At 34.9% G+C, this 18,866-nt stretch overlaps 1 protein-coding gene across 1 annotated transcript in view; it reads left to right on the forward strand.

The window, feature by feature from the left end:
* Positions 1–18,866, forward strand: part of SAMSN1 (SAM domain, SH3 domain and nuclear localization signals 1) — a 248,619-nt gene that overhangs the window by 972 nt on the left and 228,781 nt on the right. The gene's annotated exons all lie outside the window — the stretch shown is intronic.

The raw sequence follows: 18,866 nt of genomic DNA on the forward strand, positions 1-18,866 counted from the left end.
GTTGAAGACACATTATTTATGACCATATCCTTATCATTTTATGTTGTACATATTAATTATATTTTCCTACTGTGTTTTTTTCTGTTTTCATCTTCATCTGTAAGAATAATAAATAGTATATAATAAAGTCAACTTTTCTTTGAATTACAATACTGTAGTTTTTGAAGAAGACATTTTTGCTTTCAAAGGAAGAAGGCAGCAAAATGTTATTGAAAGCAGTTGCATTTAATGTTTAAAGTGATACTTCCTAGATTAGATACCTGGCTGGTGCCCAGATGTTTTAGGAATGCATCTTAATTAATTATAATGTCTGGCTTCAAAATGCACGTGCATATGTTTGGAAAATCTATCTGTTGGGCATATGTATCTTTCTTAAGAGAATTCACTCCAGTGGAAAGGAAGAGAGCACAGGTGTTAGGATTCTTATTCTCAGATACGCATTTGTTCTCAGATAATCATTTAAAACTGTTCGTTTTTTCCTAATACAAGCATTTTCCATTATACATTTTCCTCCAAGCATTGCTTTAGCACCTTCCCATACCTTTTAATACATTGTGTTTTTATTTTCATTAAGTTCAAAACATGTTCTCATTTTCCTTTCAACTTGCTCAGTGACACATAGGCTATTTAGAAGTATGTTGTTTAATCTCCAAATATTTGGGAGTTTTATAGATCTCTTTCTGTTACTGATAACTAATTTTGTTATGAATGGAGAAGATACTTGGTATGGTATCAGTTACTTTCATTTGGTTGTGGTTTTTTCGTGGCACAGATTAAGGTCCATCTTGCTGAATTTTCCATGTCCACTTGAAAAAAGTGTTGAACCTGCTGTTGTTAGGTTGAATCAGTTGATATTGAGGTCTTCTAGATCCTTAGAGATTTTCTGTCTGTTGTTCTATCAATTACTGAGTGAGTTGTGTTGGAATCTCCATCTATAATTGCAGATTTTTATATTTTTCCTTTTAGTTCTATCAATTTGTACTTCAGCTCTGTTGTTAGTGTGTACATGTTTAGGAATTTTATGTCTTCTTGGTGAATCTAATTATTTATCATTATGTAATTTTCCCCTTTATGCCAGGTAATATTCCTTCTTCTGAAGTCTACTTTGATATTAATATAGCCACTTCAGCTTTATTTTGATTTGTGTTTGCATAGTGTGTTTTCCCCATCCTTTTTCTTTTAACCTATTTATATCTTTATTTATATGTAAAGTGGGTTTCTTGTGAACAGCATGTATTTGGATACTGCTTTATCAATTTGACCATCTCTGTATTTTCATTAGTATGTTTTGATCATTTACCTTTAATGTAACTATTTTACATAGTTTAATTGAAAGATGCCCAACTTGCTAGTTGTTTTCTATGTGTTTTCACTTGTTTTTCTCTTCCACTTTTTTTTCTGCCTACTTTTAAATTATTTACTATGATTCCACTTTAACTTATTGGCTTATTACTTATACCTCTTACTATTTTTAGGGTTTCCCTTGGGTTTACAATATGCACTTTTGATTAATCACAGTTTACCTTTAAGTAACATTGTAACACTTCATGTATAATGTCAGAAACTTACAATAGTATACTTCCAATTCATCCCTCTCAATTTTTTGATGTTGCCACAAATTTTTCAGGCCTTAGAAAAATGCAACCCTTAGGACAAAGCTAGTCATATTTATTTATAATGTATAATTTATGGCTACTTCTCATGCTACAAAGGCATAGTTGAGTAATTGCAACAGAGACCTTATGGCCCACAAAGCTGAAGATGTTTACTACCTGACTAAAGAAAAAGTTTGACAACTCCTGCTTTAGACAGTTATCCTTTTTAGTGTGATTAAGAAAAGAATATCTTTTATATTTACCTTTATTTTTTTAAAGATTTTATTTATTTATAGGACAGAGAGAGACACAACGAGAGAGGGAACACAAGCAGGGGAAGTGGGAGAGGGAGAAGCAGGCTTCCTGCCGAGCAGGGAGCCCGATGTGGGGCTCGATCCCAGGACCCTGGGATCATGACCTGAGCCGAAGGTAGGTGCTTAACAACTGAGCCACCCAGGCGCCCCTACCTTTATTTTAACCATATTCAGCAATCTTCATTTTTTTCCAGGAGATCCAAGTTTTTGTTTGTGTCATATTCCTTCTTGCTGAAGAACTTCTCTTTAATATTGTAGTTCAGTTCTGTTGGAAATGAATTCTCTCAGTTTTTTTTAACCTGAAAAAATATCCTTTATTTTTTAGTTATTTTTGATGAACATATTTTTCTGGCTTAACAGTTATTTTTTATCTGTCCCTGCATAGTCTTGCTTGCATTGTTTTTGTCAAAATTTCTGCTCTAATTCTTACTTTTATTTCTTTGTATATAATTTGGATTCCCCACCCACCATGTTCAGTATTTTTTCTTTGTCATTAAGTTAAGCCATTTGAATATGATGTGCCATAGGGGCAGGTTTTTTTTTTCCCCCCTGGCTCCTTTTCTCTTTGTTCTCCTGGGAGTCCAGTTTTGCTTATGTTAGATTAGTTGATATATTCTCACTGCTTTTCAATGCTTTCTTATGTTTTCTTTTTCTGTTTCACTCTTTCTTATCTTTGTGTTTTAGCTGAGGTAGTTTCAATTGACCTATCTTCAGATTCATTGGTTCTTTTCTTGATTATGTCAAATCTAATGAGTCTCTCAAAGTCATATTACCATTGGCTTTTATTTCTAGCATTTCTTGCAGCTCTCATATAATTTCCATTTTTCTGCTAAAATTCCCAATCTGTTTTTCACCTTTTGCACTAGATCTTCTGACATATTAATCATAGTTTTAAAAAAAATTCCCTGTCTGTTAGTACCAGCAATTACAGTGCTTCTGTTTGGTTAGTTTCTAGTGCCCTACTTTTAAGTTTACTGATATTTTCTCTATCAGTGTCTAATCTGCTAAACCTATCCTATAGAATAGTTTTCATTTCTTCCTTGAGATTTCCTATTTGTTTTCTCATTGTGTGTATGTTTTACTTTAAATCTTTCTCTCTCTATATATATTTAAATTTATTTTTATCGTTTTTAATCTCTGCTTTACAGTCTGGTAATTCCATCTGTGTTTTTATTTTATTTTGGGAACTCTGCCTATTTACTGATTTTTCTTGTATTTTCTTTTTTACATATCTAGTAATTTCTTATTGGATGATGGACATTATTGAGCTCACATTGTTGAGTCTGGATTTTATGGTCTGTTAATAGAATGTTGTGTTCAAGTAGACAGTAAATTTTCTAGAGCATGTGGTTAATCATTTTGAGACTTGATTTTAAGCTTTATTAGGAAAATTCTATAGTGGAATTCTTTTTGCAGGACTATATTAGCTACTTTCCACATATGGTTTCTCTTAATTCTAATGAATACCTAACAAGTTCAAAAAGAGAAATACAGTGTATGTTAACCTATTATAAGGGTTTGACATTAGAAAGTTCTCAGCAAAGTACCTATTTAGAAGAGCCATGAGGTCTTCATTCAGTCATTCCTCTATCAATTATTACTCTCAGGAGGACTAGGAAGATATTAGCAAGAAGAGGCAGATTCATGGATTTTAGAGAAGGAAATGTACAAAGGGTTATAGGAAGTCTGAGGAGAGAGTACAGGCTTCTGGTTTCAGGAGGTGCTAGGAAGTCAGATTCATGAAGGAAGTGTCACTTTAATTGGATCTTGAAGGAAGGAAGGATTTACATTATGAGCTTTGATGGAGGAAAGACATTTCAGGCATAGCTAACACATATGAACAATTTTAGAAAACTGGTAAAAATCAGCATGTGAAAGTTGTCAAAAGTGTTAGGTGGGAACATAATAGTACTTAATATGGTTACTGTACATGTAAAGTGAAATAATGCATGTAAAATGCTTACCAAAATATTTGGCATATGGTATATACTAAAATATTGTTTATTTTACACATATTTGGGAGGAAATATTTGATATTTTTTTAAATGAAATGATAGCTTGTATATATTCATTTAAAAAATGAATATCTCACCTTTTTAAAGAGATATTTAAAACCATTGTTATATTCACTTTTAAAATTATTAATTTTCTGTTGTCATATTTTTCAGGTTAATCATTATTCCTTGTGGACCCTCTATAAAGATAGACATTTTTATCTTCATTCTTCAATTCTGGTTATTACTCAGTAATACATGTCATAGCAGTAGACAGAGAAACCTGCTTTGAAATTGACTTTGAAAGGCTTAGATCAATAATGTTTGAACAATCATACAAAAATAATTTTATATTTTTCTAGTTATTTATGATTTACATTTGAAACTTAGAATTGATCTGTCATGTTTGGTGACCTTGACTTTTTGACATCATTGCCAAATATTCAATCACTATTATATAGATTCATGTTCTTGTCCTATATCTAGTAATTGATCTGTTCTTTATTATGTTAAACCTATTTGGATTTAGAAGGATGGGCTTCTTCCTAATTAACCTTAGCTGTTATGATAAGATTATATTGCAGATTGACACTGGCAGTTTATTTTATGACATTGTTTATTTGGTGTTCAGGAAAGCACTTAATCATTTAGCTAATAAACTGTCAAATAGATTGTTTGGGAAGCCAGAATTTGGCTTTGACAGCTTTTTAAAAAAACATATTTGGCACAAAATTAGAGAAATAAATATGAAAATCATTAAGTACCTAGGAACCAAATCGCATTTAAATAACATATAGACTTTTAATAGAAAATTACATAAATTTCTTGGACCTTAATATTATGTAATAATAGCAATAAGTCAGTGAAGAAGATGCATTACTGTGGTGAAAGAAATATTGTTCATAGGAATTGAGATATAGGAGACATCCACATGTTCCAGAACATCAGGAAAGGGGACTTATGATTGATAAAAGCTTCTAATATGGAGGCTAACATTTTTTTGTTCCCTTTTAAGGTGGAGTTCATACATTCTGTAGTATTTGTTGAGCTGCTTCTACTTTTGTAGGTAATGAGAAAACAGATTAAATACAACTCTAGATTTCAGGATGCTTATAATTAGAGAAGATGTATTTGTATGAGCTAATAAAATGAAAAAATTATCTTGTTCAACCGTCTTTATAAATAAGGAAATTTTATGTTATTTTAGCAATTCATAGATATGGGATTTTATGGTAGAATTGGGGGCGCAATCACAGGTTTTTAAATCTTTTTTTTTTTTTCTACACAATAAAATATGGTTGTGTCTCATTTTCTCCTTCTGTGAAATGGCATTATTAGCATGCCTTAAACATTTTATCATAATTATTGTGAGGATTAACTGAATAAATATTTGCAAAGCAAATATTAAGAACATGTTAAGGACTCAATATCCGAGGCTATTATCAGCAATATTTTAAGTTCTGTGCTATCTGGCAAAGACTGTATTTAATGCTGTAGGAATTTAGACAAAAGCATAATTAATAGGAAATGGATAAGCAGATTCTCAGCCACACTGTGGAAGACCACAGAGTACAATGCAGTGGTAAACCTAGGGCTTCTAGAGCAAGACAAGTTGCGTGTTAATCCTCTGTCACTTACTAACAGTAGAACCATGTACAATTTAGTTATAATTTTAAAAGCTTCAGCTTCCTCCAGTTTATAATAATAAAACCTATGCTTAAATGTGTCAAGTGCACAAACTTGGTGTATTATCAATATGCAATATATGTTAACTTTTATTACTAACCAAACAATTTGACAAAATCAGCAATTGGCTAATGAAGTCAGTATAGCCAGAGGAAAAATATATATATATTTTAAAGATTTTACTTATTTATTTGACAGAGAGAGAGAGACAGTGAGAGAGGGAACACATGCAGGGGGAGTGGGAGAGGGAGAAGCAGCCTTCCCGCTGAGCAGGGAGCCTGACGTGGAGCTAGATCCCAGGACCCTGGGATCCTGACCTGAGCCGAAGGCAGATGCTTAATGACTGAGCCACCCAGGTGCCCCGGAAAAATATATTTAAACTAACTTGTACTGTATATAAAGCTTAATTCTCAAATTTTAGTAACATCAAGGTTGATTTTGCCAAGGCTGTAACTGAAATACTAGGATTTCTTAGTAACAACTAAAAATATTCATTTTGACATTTCTTTTCCATTTTACTTTTAACTTTTTCTTTTATATAAAAAATCTCTAAATTAAATGTTTTAATAAGAACTTTTTGCTTTATAAAGTTACCAATGTGGGGCGCCTGGGTGGCTCAGATGGTTAAGCGTCTGCCTTCGGCTCAGGTCATGCTCTCAGGGTCCTGGGATCGAGCCCCGCATCGGGCTGCCTGCTCAGCGGGAAGCCTGCTTCTCTCTCTCCCTCTACTACTCCTCCCTGCTTGTACTCTCTCACTCTCTCTGTCGAATAAATAAATAAAATCTTAAAAAAAAAAAAAGTTACCAACGTGACTGGTGTTGAAGTAATGTCAATAAGTAACATATGGTAATGGTATAAATATTACATTAGTTTTTTCTGTGTTATAATTGTTAAAAAATTGGAAATGTGTGGTGCCTATTGTGTTAGTCTAACAGAAGCAATGGGAACTCAGTTTTATCATTTTATATTACTCTTGCCAGCAACGTAAATTATATATTACCAGAAATAGAATTTTAACCTATCACTGTACAAAGGGAAAAATTTAATAGATACTGACCCCCGGGGCGCCTGGGTGGCTCAGTCGGCTAAGCGGCTGCCTTCGGCTCAGGTCATGATCCCGGGGTCCTGGGATCGAGCCCCGCATCGGGCTCCCTGCTCAGCAGGAAGCCTGCTTCTCCCTCTCCCTCTGCCTGCCACTCTGCCTACTTGTGCTGTCTCTCTATCTCTCTGTCAAATAAATAAATAAAATCTTAAAAAAAAAAAATAGATACTGACCCTGATATTGACCTGATATATATATACACACACACACACAAACTCTATATATGTATGTGTATGTATATAAGATTTCTAATGCTTTTAGAAATTATAAAGTATATATTATAAGATATTGATATTAATTTAACACTAATGAAAAATTAGAAATGAGTAAGGAACAAAGTATTGTCCTTTGAAGAATAAGATCCAATAGATAAAATTTTGAACAGTGATGGTATATTAAATATCTATAGCTACATAACAAATTCCTCTACAACTTAGCAGCTTAAAACACTGAACATTTATTATTTTACAGATTTTTTTTTTTTAAAGATTTTATTTATTTGACAGAGCACAAGCAGAGGGAGAGAGAGGGAGAAGCAGGTTCCCTACTGAGCAAGGAGCCCGATATGGGACTCGATCGCAGGACCCTGGGATCATGACCTGGGCCGAAGGCAGCCGCTTAACCGACTGAGCCACCCAGGCGTCCCTATTATTTTACAGATTTTGTGTTAGAATCTGGGAGTAGCTTAGCTGGGTGGTTCTGCTTTAAGGTCTCTAGTAGTTGCCATCAAGCAGTTGTCTAGGGCTGCAGTCTCATCTAAAGGCTTGATTAGGGGAAAAGTCTGCTTCTGATCTCATTCACATGGTTGTTGGCAGGCCTCAGTTCTTCATAGAATGTTGCATTAAGGGCCTCATTTCCTTTGTGGCTGTTGGCCAGAGACCTTTCTCAGTTCCTTGTCTCTCTATAGGGCAGCTCACAACATAGAAGCTGACTTTCCCTAGGGTGAGTGACCTGAGAGACACAGGGCCCTAGGCAGAAGCCACAGGGTTTTATAACCTAATCTTGGAAATCACTTCTAGTGTATCCTATTAGTTATACATACCAACTCTGGTATGAAGTGGGAAAGGATTTCACAGGGGTGTAAATAGCAGGAGCCAGAAATCATTGGTAGCCATTTCAAAGACTAGCTACCACAGAGGGAAAGTGGTCTTCTTAGTTACTAACAAAGAAAGAGTTGCTACCCTACCTTATTTCTGAGGCTCTTGGGGCTCTATTCTCTGCTTTGGATGGTGATTTCTGTGATATTGGCCTGTAAACTCATTAAAATTCTTATCTTACTGATTACTTAGTATAAAAGACAGAAGATGCTGGTCTGAGCAGACATTTGCTTATTTTTTCTGATGGTTTTTTCCATAGAGCATTTAATCTGTTTGGCCAGTCCTTCAAGGTTCTGAATCTCTTTGTAAAGCAAATTGGAAAGAGGCCTTATTGAGGATATTTATATAAGGTATTAGAATTCCTTTTATGCCATTTCACCTCTAGAGTGTACCTTTACAGAGCTATTCATCTGCATCCAAGGCTGGACTTTAAAACAGTTCTTTCGCAATTTAGGGCCCTTTAGCTCTCTTTTGTGAACAAAAAAGGAATTGGTTAAAACTGGGATCATTTCCAAAAGACTGTTTAAGGAAGGTCACAGTTGGGTTATCTCTATGACCAGTTGACATGTATAATAAGATTTGAAGACTTGGTGAAAATAAGAAGTTTAACATATCAATCAGTGGCTTATCAAAGTGATCACACTTTGCTGGCTGGAGGAATTTTGTTTCATTTAAATTGTGTATATTTTTCACTCAGAACAGATGAACGAAAGAGTATTTAGGCTTTCCTCCTGATTCAACCAGATTTTTTGTTGTTGTTGTTGTCCAGGCTCCAGTGCTTACTGTGTAATTGATTCTGGGCATCTGATGAATGGCAAGCAAGCCACAACCCCAGTGTCTCTTTCAAGAAACTGCCTTATTATTTCTTTCCATATGTATTTAGCCTGCATTTTGGAGTTGAATTTTAAGTGCTTTGCAAATATATCAAGAGAATGATGATTGCTTTTTCTATTGCTTTAAGCTGTAGATGGCTTGAGAAGAGTGGCAGGAGAGAGCATAGCTTGCCTCTAAAGAATGGGGCTACTCTTTCAGCCTATTTAACCCCATGTGGTGGATTTTGTTATTGTTCCTAACTATGTGCTCCTGCCCCAAGAGGTATACATCCATTCCTTTTGCCATGTGACTGCTAGTACCTTCCGATAGGCAGAATATACTTTCCATGTCATTGTTAAGTTTGGCCATGTGACTTTATTTGTGTAATAGCAGAAATAGCCCTCCATCATCAGCCTGAATTCCAGAATGAGAAAAATCTGGAGCAGAACTGAACAGAGTTGCAGCAACTCTCAGACTTGTGAGTGAGAAATGCATGTTTTTGTTGCAAACTATTTTTAGACTTTAGGGTTGTTTTTTCCCATAACCAAAGCTGATTAATACATCATACATACTGTGAAAAGATCACGTACTATAATGGACCATGTGGATATGTCATGGCTGCCAACCATAGAACAGCCTGTCTCCTATAAAGAAAGGACTGCTGGCACCATCCATCATTTCACACATTTGAAAGTAATAAAAAACAGCATTTTTAACTGTGAAGAATATTTATAAATGTACATGTTTTCTATCTCTATATAAAAGAGGATTCAACAGACTAGTTGGTGGTAAGCAGCTTAAGTTCAAAAAGAGAAGTATGGTATATGTTAATCTACTATAAGGGTCTGACATTATAAAATTCTCAGCAAAGTACCTATTTAGAAGAACTATGGGATCTTTATTTTTTCATCCACCAATTATTATTCCCATGAGAGCTAAGATATTAACAGAAAGAGGCAGATTCATGGATTTTAGAGCAGGAAATGTACAAAGGATTGTGGGAATTCTGAGGAAAGAACACAGATTTCTGGCTTTAGGAGGTGGTGGGAAGTCAGAGTCATGGAGGAAGTGACATTTTAATTGGACCTTGAAGGGAGGAAGGGAGGAAGCAAGGATGAAAGGACTGATTTCAATTATGAAGTTTGTTGGAGGAAAAGATATTTAAGATCAGATCTATGAGCATAATGTCAGAGTTGACAAAATATGGGATGTTTATGAGAAATAATTAGCATTTTAATTTTAATGCAGCATAAAGCACATGGAAGAAAATAGGCCCAGATGAGAGTATGAAAAGTCTTGAATGTCAAATACTTGAATTCAGGTTTTGATTTCTAGGAAATGGGGAAGCAACAAAGATTCTCGAGTAGGGGGTTTAATGACTATTATTATTTCGCATATATATATATATATATAACAGTAATAAGTAGTGTATTTGACTCCTTCTATCCATTTTTCCTCTATCTTTCCCCTTTTCTAAAAAACATAATATGAAAATTGTTACTTGGGAGCCTTATCGAATGGAATGCTTCTTGGAGACTTCTGATCCCTGGCAAAGTAATCTGAGTTTTGCTATCATTATTTACCTATCTGTGTAGAAACATTCCTTACTTCCTATTTATCAATTCTAAATCTACCACCTGGTTGCAGTCCTCTCTACAATATGATGTCAAGATTTGTGGTTGGACTTGCAGCATGAAGACATGAAATCCTGCAGTGAATTAAGAGTAGGTGATGACAGGAAGGACATAATGGATAATCTGAACTTCTAGTAGCCATGAAAGATAATTTTGCTTTCCTTTAAGGCAGCCCAGCCATTTTACATTTGAAGCTAACTGCTATGGGTCATACACCTAAGTGATAGAACTGATGTTTAACCTCAGGTATGTATCTCTCTAAAGTAATTTAAAACTTTTACTATTTCCTGGTATTGGAGGGAACAGGAATTTAACAGACATAGCAGGACATACCATATATTATAGAAAGACCAAGATTTTAGTAATTTGTTCTAACATCTAGGGCACTCTAAGTTTTGTAGACTGATTCCAAAGGCAAAATTTAGCATCTTTCTTACTTAAATCATTTAAGATAAAACTTAGAATGGATAATATATTCTAGTCTTCTGGAAGAATTTGCTAACTTTCATTCTTGGTTATCATTATTTACTTTTCTTTTCCTGTAGTTAAGTCTAGTAAAAATGGGAAAACAAAGCAAATATGGGAAAACAAAAAGTATCTCTGAGTCTGTTTAAGAGTTAGCGAGGGCAAAATTGAAAAGTCTATATGCTACTTTCCAAAAGGATCTGGGGTCAGTGGAAATGGTGGTAGTAAGAAGATCCCAGGTTGGAGGCAGGTAGTGGCTTCTCAAGAGAATAAGTTCTAAGGACAAATATCAAGGACATGTGTGGAAAAGTAGGAGTTTTCTGGGAACTGAACTGAGAAGAGGGGCTTAGATTATCACATAGGTTGGAGAAAGGCCTCTGTGGTTTTTCCCCCCTTCAAATTTTATTAAAGTATAATTTACATATAATAAGATGTATCCATTTTAAGTATAAAAGTACGATGAGTTTTAGGAAATGTATAACTCCTATATACCACCAAAATCAAGACTTAGAACACTTCCATTACCACCACCACCCCCAACGTAACCATATATCCCTTCCAGTCAATTTCTCCTACCTGTGGCTCCAGGCAACCAGTTGACTTATAATTCACAGTAAAATAGCTTTGCCTCTTTTAGACTTTGATGTAAATGAGATTATAATACATGCAATCGTTTGTGTTTGTCTTTTGCTCACCATATTTTTAAGATTCATCTGTTGTTGCTGCATCAATAGTTTTTTTGTGTGTGTTTTTTTATTTTGCTTCAGGCTTATAGTCCATTGTATTGATACACCATAGTCTGTTTACCTCTAATTAGACATTTTGGTTGTTTCCAGTTTTGGGAAACTGTGAGAATAAAGCTGCCTATCAACATTCAGGAACAAGTCTTAGAGGATATATATTTTCAGTTTTGTTAAATAAATACCTAAGGGTGGAATTTCTGGGTCACATGATAGGAATATCTTTAACTTTTTAAAGAAACTCTCAAACCATTTTCCAAAGAAGTTGTACATACTATGTTCCTACTAGCAGTGTGGAAGAATTCCACTTCGTTACTTGGTATTGTCTTTTTAATTTAGTCATTCTAGTTAGTCTGTGTAGCCTGACTTAATATTGAGCATCTTTTCATGTGCTTATTGACCTTTTTTTTTTTTTTTTTTTTTTTGGTAAAGTGTCTGTTCAAACCTTTTGGGCATTTAAAATTGTGGGTGTATGTATGTGTCCTTATTTTTAGTTTAAGAGCTCTTTGTTCTACATATAAGGTCTTTGTCAGATATATGTATCACCTAGTCTATAACTTGTCCTTTAATTTCTTAACAGCTTTTATTGAAGAGCAGTTTTTATTTTTATGAAGTCAATATATCCACATATGTCAACATTTTATTGTAGCTCATGCTTGTGTCTTGTCATGAAATATTTGCCTTCTCCAAGTTTCAAAGATTTCTGCCTGTTTTTTCCCCAGAAATTTCACAGTTAGCCTGATAAGCTATTTTGACTTATTATTTGTGTATGGTATCAGGTGATGGTTGAGTTTCAGTTGTTTCCATATGGATATTTAGTTGTTTTCAGCACCATTTGTTGAAGAGTTTCTTTCCCCCATTTATTAATTTGTCATTTATATTGAAAAGCAAGGCTATGTACATGTGAGTCTGTATCTGAGTTTTATTTTCTATTCCATTGATCTGTATATTTCTTTTTACTCCAGTACTACTCTTTCTTGATTACTGTAGATTTAATCTTCTAACTTCCATCTTTGTTTTCCAAAATTGTTTGGCCATTCTCATTTCTTTCCATTTCCATAACAATTGTCAGGTTATCTTGTCAATATCTACAAATTAGCCGGGACGCCTGGGTGGCTCAGATGGTTAAGCATCTGCCTTCAGCTCAGGTCATGATCCCAGGGTCCTGGGATCAAGCCCCACATCAGACTCTGTGCTCAGCAGGGAGCCTGCTTCTCCCTCTGCCTACCTGTCTGCCTACTTGTGATCTCTCTCTCTCTCTGTCAAATAAATAAATAAAATCTTAAAAAAATATATATATATCTACAAATTAGCCTTCTGGGATTTATTGAATTTATAGATCAGTTTGGGCAGAACTGACAATTTAACAATCTTGAGTATTCTGTTCAACTAACATAGCTTATATCTCCCTGTATTCTCCCTTTATTTAGGTTTCCTTTAGTTTCTCTGTTTTATAGTTTTCAGTGTACAGGTCTTATGTATCTTTTGGTAGATTTTTTTTCCTAAGTACTTTATATTTTTGGATGATATACTGGTATATATATTTTTTTATTTTCCAACTGTTCATTGCTAGCATACAGAAATGCAGTATATATATAATATTGCAAGTTCGCCTTGTATCCTGAATTCTTATTAAATTCATTTATTAGCTTTTTAGGTGATTCTTCAGAACTTTCCACATAGAGATTATGTCATGTGCAAATAGACCCCTATATGTCCTATGTTATTGTTCCTTCTAGAACTATAGACGTCTAGAACTACAACATCAAATTGAAATAGTGAGAGGGGACATTCTTACTCTTTCCTTGTTTTAGTCTCATGGGGAAAGCATTTAGTTTTTTCCATTAAGTATGATGTTTGCTATAGGTTTTTCAAAGATTCCATTTATTGGGTTCAATAAATTCCTTGCTGTTCCTAGTTTTCAGAGGCTTTTTTTTTTTAAATCATGTAGGTGTATTGGATTTTGTCAGATACTTTTTTCTGCATCTGTTCAGATGATTGAATGTTTTTTTCTCGTTTTAATCAACCTTATATTTTTGGATGAATTATCCTTGGTTATTCTTATTTGCTTGATTTGATTTTCTTATATTTTCACCAGGATTTCTTTGGGACTATAATTCTCTTTGTGGGAAGATTTTAAGTTATAAACTCTATTTCTATAAATGACATAAGTATACTCAACTTATTACTTCTTTTTGAGTCAGTTTTGGTAATTTGTGTCTTTCAAATAATTTTCTCACTTATGTTGTCAAATTTATTGGGATAAAACTGTTCATAACATTCCCTCATAATTCCCTTTTAACATCAGTAGCTTCTGCAGTGATATTCATTTGATTTTAACAAAATTGGTAATTTATATTTTTTCTCTATTTTTCTTAATAATTGGCCTAGCTGGATCAATTTAATTGATCTTTTCAAGATCCAGCATTTGCTTTTATTGATTTTCTCAATTGTTGGTTCATTTTCGGTGTTACTGATCTTTACTCTTTCTTTCCTCTTTCTATCTCCTTGGCTTTACTAGCTTCTTAAGACAGAAGCTCTGATCAGGGATATTAGAGCTTTCTTCTTTTCTTGTCTAAGCATTTATAGGTATAGATTTCCCTCTAAGCACTGCCTTAGCTGCAACTAAGGTTATACTTTAATTCTTTTTTTTTTTTTTTTAGTTCAGATATCTTCTAAATTCCCTTGTGATCTTTTCTTTGACCTTTGGCTTATTTAGAAGTGTTTTACTTACTTTTCTCATCTTGGGGGACTTTCTACATATCTTTTTGTTATTGGTGTCTTATTTAAATCCATTGTAGTCAGAGAACATATTTTGATTTATTTTAATATTCTAAAATTTGAACAATGTACACTGAGTTGCACACTTGAAAATGGTTAAAATGGTAAATTTTATATAATGTATATTTACTACAATAAAAAATGTTAGCTGTCATTACTAAGTATAATAGTTTTTGAAATTGTGTATTAAGAAAATTGTTGAGATTTGCTCTGTATCTCAGGTCCACTTGGTCTGTGATAACTTCTCTAATGTCAGTGTATATGCTGCTGTTGCTGGCTAGAGTGTTGGATAACTACTAATTAGATCCAGTTTATGAACAACATGTTGTTCATATCTTCTGTATCCTTAGTGATTTTATGCATGAATTACTGAGAGAGGAATGAAATCAACTATAATTGCAGATTTTTCTGTTTCTCCTTTCAACTCTATTAATTTTTGCTTAGTGTTTTTTGTTTGTTTGTGTTTTTGTTTTTAGTTCTGTGCATGGGTGCATGTCCATTTGGGGTTATGTCTTATTCATGATTGACCCCTTTTCATCATGAAAGGTCCCTTTTTTCCCCTATTGATATTTCTTGTTCTGAAGTTTACCATGTCTGATATTAATATAGCTATTCCAACTGTCTTATACTTAGTGATTGCATATCGTTCTCCCCATCCTTTTATTTGAACCTATCTATGCTTTTACACTTAAAGTGTATTCTTATTGGGTCTTTTTTGGTGTGTTTTCTTTAGCCCCATCTGCCCACTTACCTTTATTGTAACTATTAATGTGATTCGGTTAATCTATGATCTTGCTTGGGGTGCCTGGGTGGCTCAGATGGTTAAGCGTCTGCCTTCGGCTCGGGTCATGATCCCAGGGTCCTGGGATCGAGTCCCGCATCGGGCTCCTGACTCAGCAGGGAGTCTGCTTCTTCCTCTCCCTCTGCCTCTCCCACTGCTCATGCTCTCTCTCTCTCTCTGTATCTCTGTGTCTCAAATGAATAAATAAAATCTTTAAAAAATAAAAATTAAAAAAAAAAATCTATGATCTTGCTTTATGTTTTCTATTTGTTTCAGGGTTTTTTTGTTTTGGGGTTTTGTTTGTTTGTTTTGGTTGCTGTTTTCTTCTTTTCCTTTTATTTTTTGGGCTATTTTTGGTATCACTTTATCTCCACTCAACCTATTACCTGCACCTCTGTATTTTTTAGTGATTTCCTTGTGTTTAAGGTTTATTCTTGCATATTTAAGTCATATTATTATATAAGTTATTATTTACATCTCTTCTCCACTTTATGACAATATACTGCTTTTCCTTCCTCCTGTTCTTTGTACTATTTGTGTCATACATAATTATAAACTATTATACATTTATAAATTCCATATTGTTTTTACTTTTTTGCTTTAAACAATTATCTTTATTAGAGAGTACAGTATACTATATTGATGGTATGTGACAACATAGGGCTCTCAAAGCCACTCTCTTTAGGGAATCTATGATGGAAATTGTTGAAGAGAAATTCTCACTGTGTTACATTGAGTTGAGGCAGGGACTCCCTAGCAGTTGGAGACCTCTCTCTTCCTGTTTTGCTATTACTGGGACTGGTGGTCCAGGAGAGTCTTACTCCTCGGAAGGTATATCCTAAGATATACCACCTTGTTTATGTAGCCAAATTCATTATTATATCAGGAAAAGAGTTTGAAAAAGTGATCATGAGGGGAGTGCCAGCCCCAGCATCAAAGGTAAACAAGTAGATGTCATTGTTAAAGTAACAGGAGACACCCTGGTTCTTAAGGGGCCCTCTAACACCTGCTTCACCATTTTTTTTTTTTTTAAAGATTTTATTTATTTGAGAGAGAGAGAATGAGAGAGAGAAAGCACATGAGAGGGGGGAGGGTCAGAGGGAGAAGCAGACTCCCCGCCGAGCAGGGAGCCCGATGCGGGACTCGATCCCGGGACTCCAGGATCATGACCTGAGCCGAAGGCAGTGGCTTAACCAACTGAGCCACCCAGGCGCCCTCACCATTTTTTTTTTTTGATGACCTCATACCTGGGAGTTTTCTCCAGAGAGTATGTCTGATCCATAACCAGCAGACTTAGGGGTGGGAACACAGAAAGCCATGCTAGTGATTGTGCCACTGAAGTTGCCATGTGTGAAATCATACTGGGACATGTTAGACCATGTAGTTTATGTACTAAAGGAGACATTGATGATGATAATTTCCCATTTGTTGAAGTTAAAAGAAGCCCTGGCATCCAGGCCCTTAATATGGACAAATTTGTCTACTCTGACCTTAGCCATCATGTCTTAGGGATGTGACTGACACTGCACAACAACATATGGCTGTTTGTGGAATAGGGGGAAGCAAAGAACAAATTATCTTTTAAATAACTTAAAAATGAGGACATTTTTCTTATATATTTACTCATACTTACCATTTTTGGTGCCGTTCCTTCCTTTGTGTAGATTCAAGTCTGCATCTGGTATTATTTTCCTGTTCCTAAAGGTTTTCTTTAACCTTCCTTCTGCAGTGGAAAATTTTTTAGAGCACATGCTTATCTGGAATCTTGTTTTACCTTTGGAAGGTTTTTATGCTGTGGCCCCAGGGTTTTAGCCAGCAGAGAGCACTGTGCCTTTCTGCAGTTTGGGATGAGAATAGATGCTGGGGCACTTTAGCGGACCCCCAAGCTCTCAATGAAGCTGAAGTCCTGATCTTGGCACTAAATCAGCTGAGAATTGTTTCAGTTCAAGGCTTGACAAGAAAAGAGTACAGCTGTTCTCCATAGTCTACTGGATAAATAAAAATATTACTAGGAAGTGGTAATAGTTTACTTAAAATAGGTCAGCAGGAATTTGTAGTATCATTCAAATATTGAATTTTTTTTTCTAGAAAGAAGTTTACTAGTGTGAGTCATAGCCTAATTTTCATTCCTGGAGGAGAGCTGGTCTTTGTTTGCTTTTCATGTAGGTCTTTCTGTCCTCTCCAAAGCAGTGCTTGATGTTCAGGTTTTTCCTCTTGGAAATGTCCATTTCCTTTAATGTTGTCTCAGAAGTAGGTAGTCATAGCCATTATATTAATGATTTTGACCTGAGTACCAGAGTAGTTTATCACTTGTCTGAAGATTATATTCTATTGTTAATTTCATTTTAGATATAATGCTTTGTTTACAGAGAATCTCATAATTTGTTATGAAAGAGAAAGGAGTTTCCCACCCATAAAAGCCCATGAAATGTTCCACATGCAGAACCACCCAAACTTTATAATGACAGGTTGATGGCCAGAGCTTATGTTATATAGCAGTACAGTTAGTGAGTTATCTCTTGTCAATATATTTTTTCATTACATATGGGGACTCATGAGTGACGATGCCACTTTCCTTCATTCTGTGATAGAAGTTTTGCCTCTTATATTTTGAAGCAAATCACCATCAGAGAGACAGTTGGACAGACCCTGATAGACCCAGCTCTGCCACATACTGGTTGTATGACTTTTGGCAAGATATTGAATTTCTTAAACCTCAGCTCCGTTTTCTGACATTGAGATAACCATAGTAGTTAGCTCATAGGGTTATTGTGAGTTTAGTGAGATAACACATGTAAACCACTGAATACAGTGTATGCCACATTAAGGTAATAAATGTCAAGCATTATTTTAATTAGCTTTAATGTTCAGTGAAGGAAATACGTGAAATTAAATAACATTGAATTATATCCATTGTATGTGTATTTCAGGAAGCATGGAGAGAATGCAAGAGAGATAAACAGTTAAATGGACAAATGCTAATGGTTTTCTAATTTAATGGAACATCCTGGTAACTTTAATATAAACAGAATGCATATGGTTTTTGAAAACCTTTCCTCTATAAACCAGTACTAATGGTACAATGCAATAGAAAGGCCACTGGGCTTTGTGTCAGTAGCTTTGCTTTATTATGGCTCTATCACTTCCTGTTACCTAATTTTTGCACATAAGCCTATTATCCTCTTTGGCCATACATGGTAGATAAACCTCTTCTAAAACCTTTTGACAAAAGTGAGAAAGTTTCTGATGCCTTGTCTGGAGGGACCACTGGTAGCCATGAATAGATGAGGCTACATTCCAGGAGTAACTGGATGCCACCTGTTATGGACTGAATTGTGCCTCCCCAGAATTCACATACTAAAGTCCCACCGCACCTCCAGTACCACAGAATATGACTGTATTTAGAGATAAGATCTTTAAAGAAGTAATTAAGGTTAAACGAGGTCATTGGGTTGGGCTCTAATCCAATATGACTGATAAATCCTCATAAGAAATGAAGATTAGGACACAGACACACACAGAGGGAAGACCTTGTGAAGACACTGAAAAAAGATAGCTATTTATAAGCCAAGGAGTAAGGCCTTCAAAAGATACCAACCCTACTGATCTTGGACTTCTAGCCTCCAGAACTGTGAGGAAATAATTTCCTGTTGTTTGAACCACCCAGCTGTGGTACTTTGTAAAACTAGCCCTGGCAAATGAATATACCACCCATTTGCTCCAAGTCTCCTTGTTGGCGTGATTCTTCAAGGGCTTGGGGACTCTATGTGGGTAGTGTCACAAACTTATGAGAAATCCTCTTTGTCCTTCCCTTAAATAAAAATAAGCTCTAAAGTTTCCTTTAAGTGCAGAGGTCTGACAATA

Source organism: Mirounga leonina, unplaced genomic scaffold (assembly GCF_011800145.1).
Source record: "Mirounga leonina isolate KUSES-001 unplaced genomic scaffold, KU_Mleo_1.0 Mir_169, whole genome shotgun sequence".
Taxonomy (NCBI): Eukaryota; Metazoa; Chordata; class Mammalia; order Carnivora; family Phocidae; genus Mirounga; species Mirounga leonina.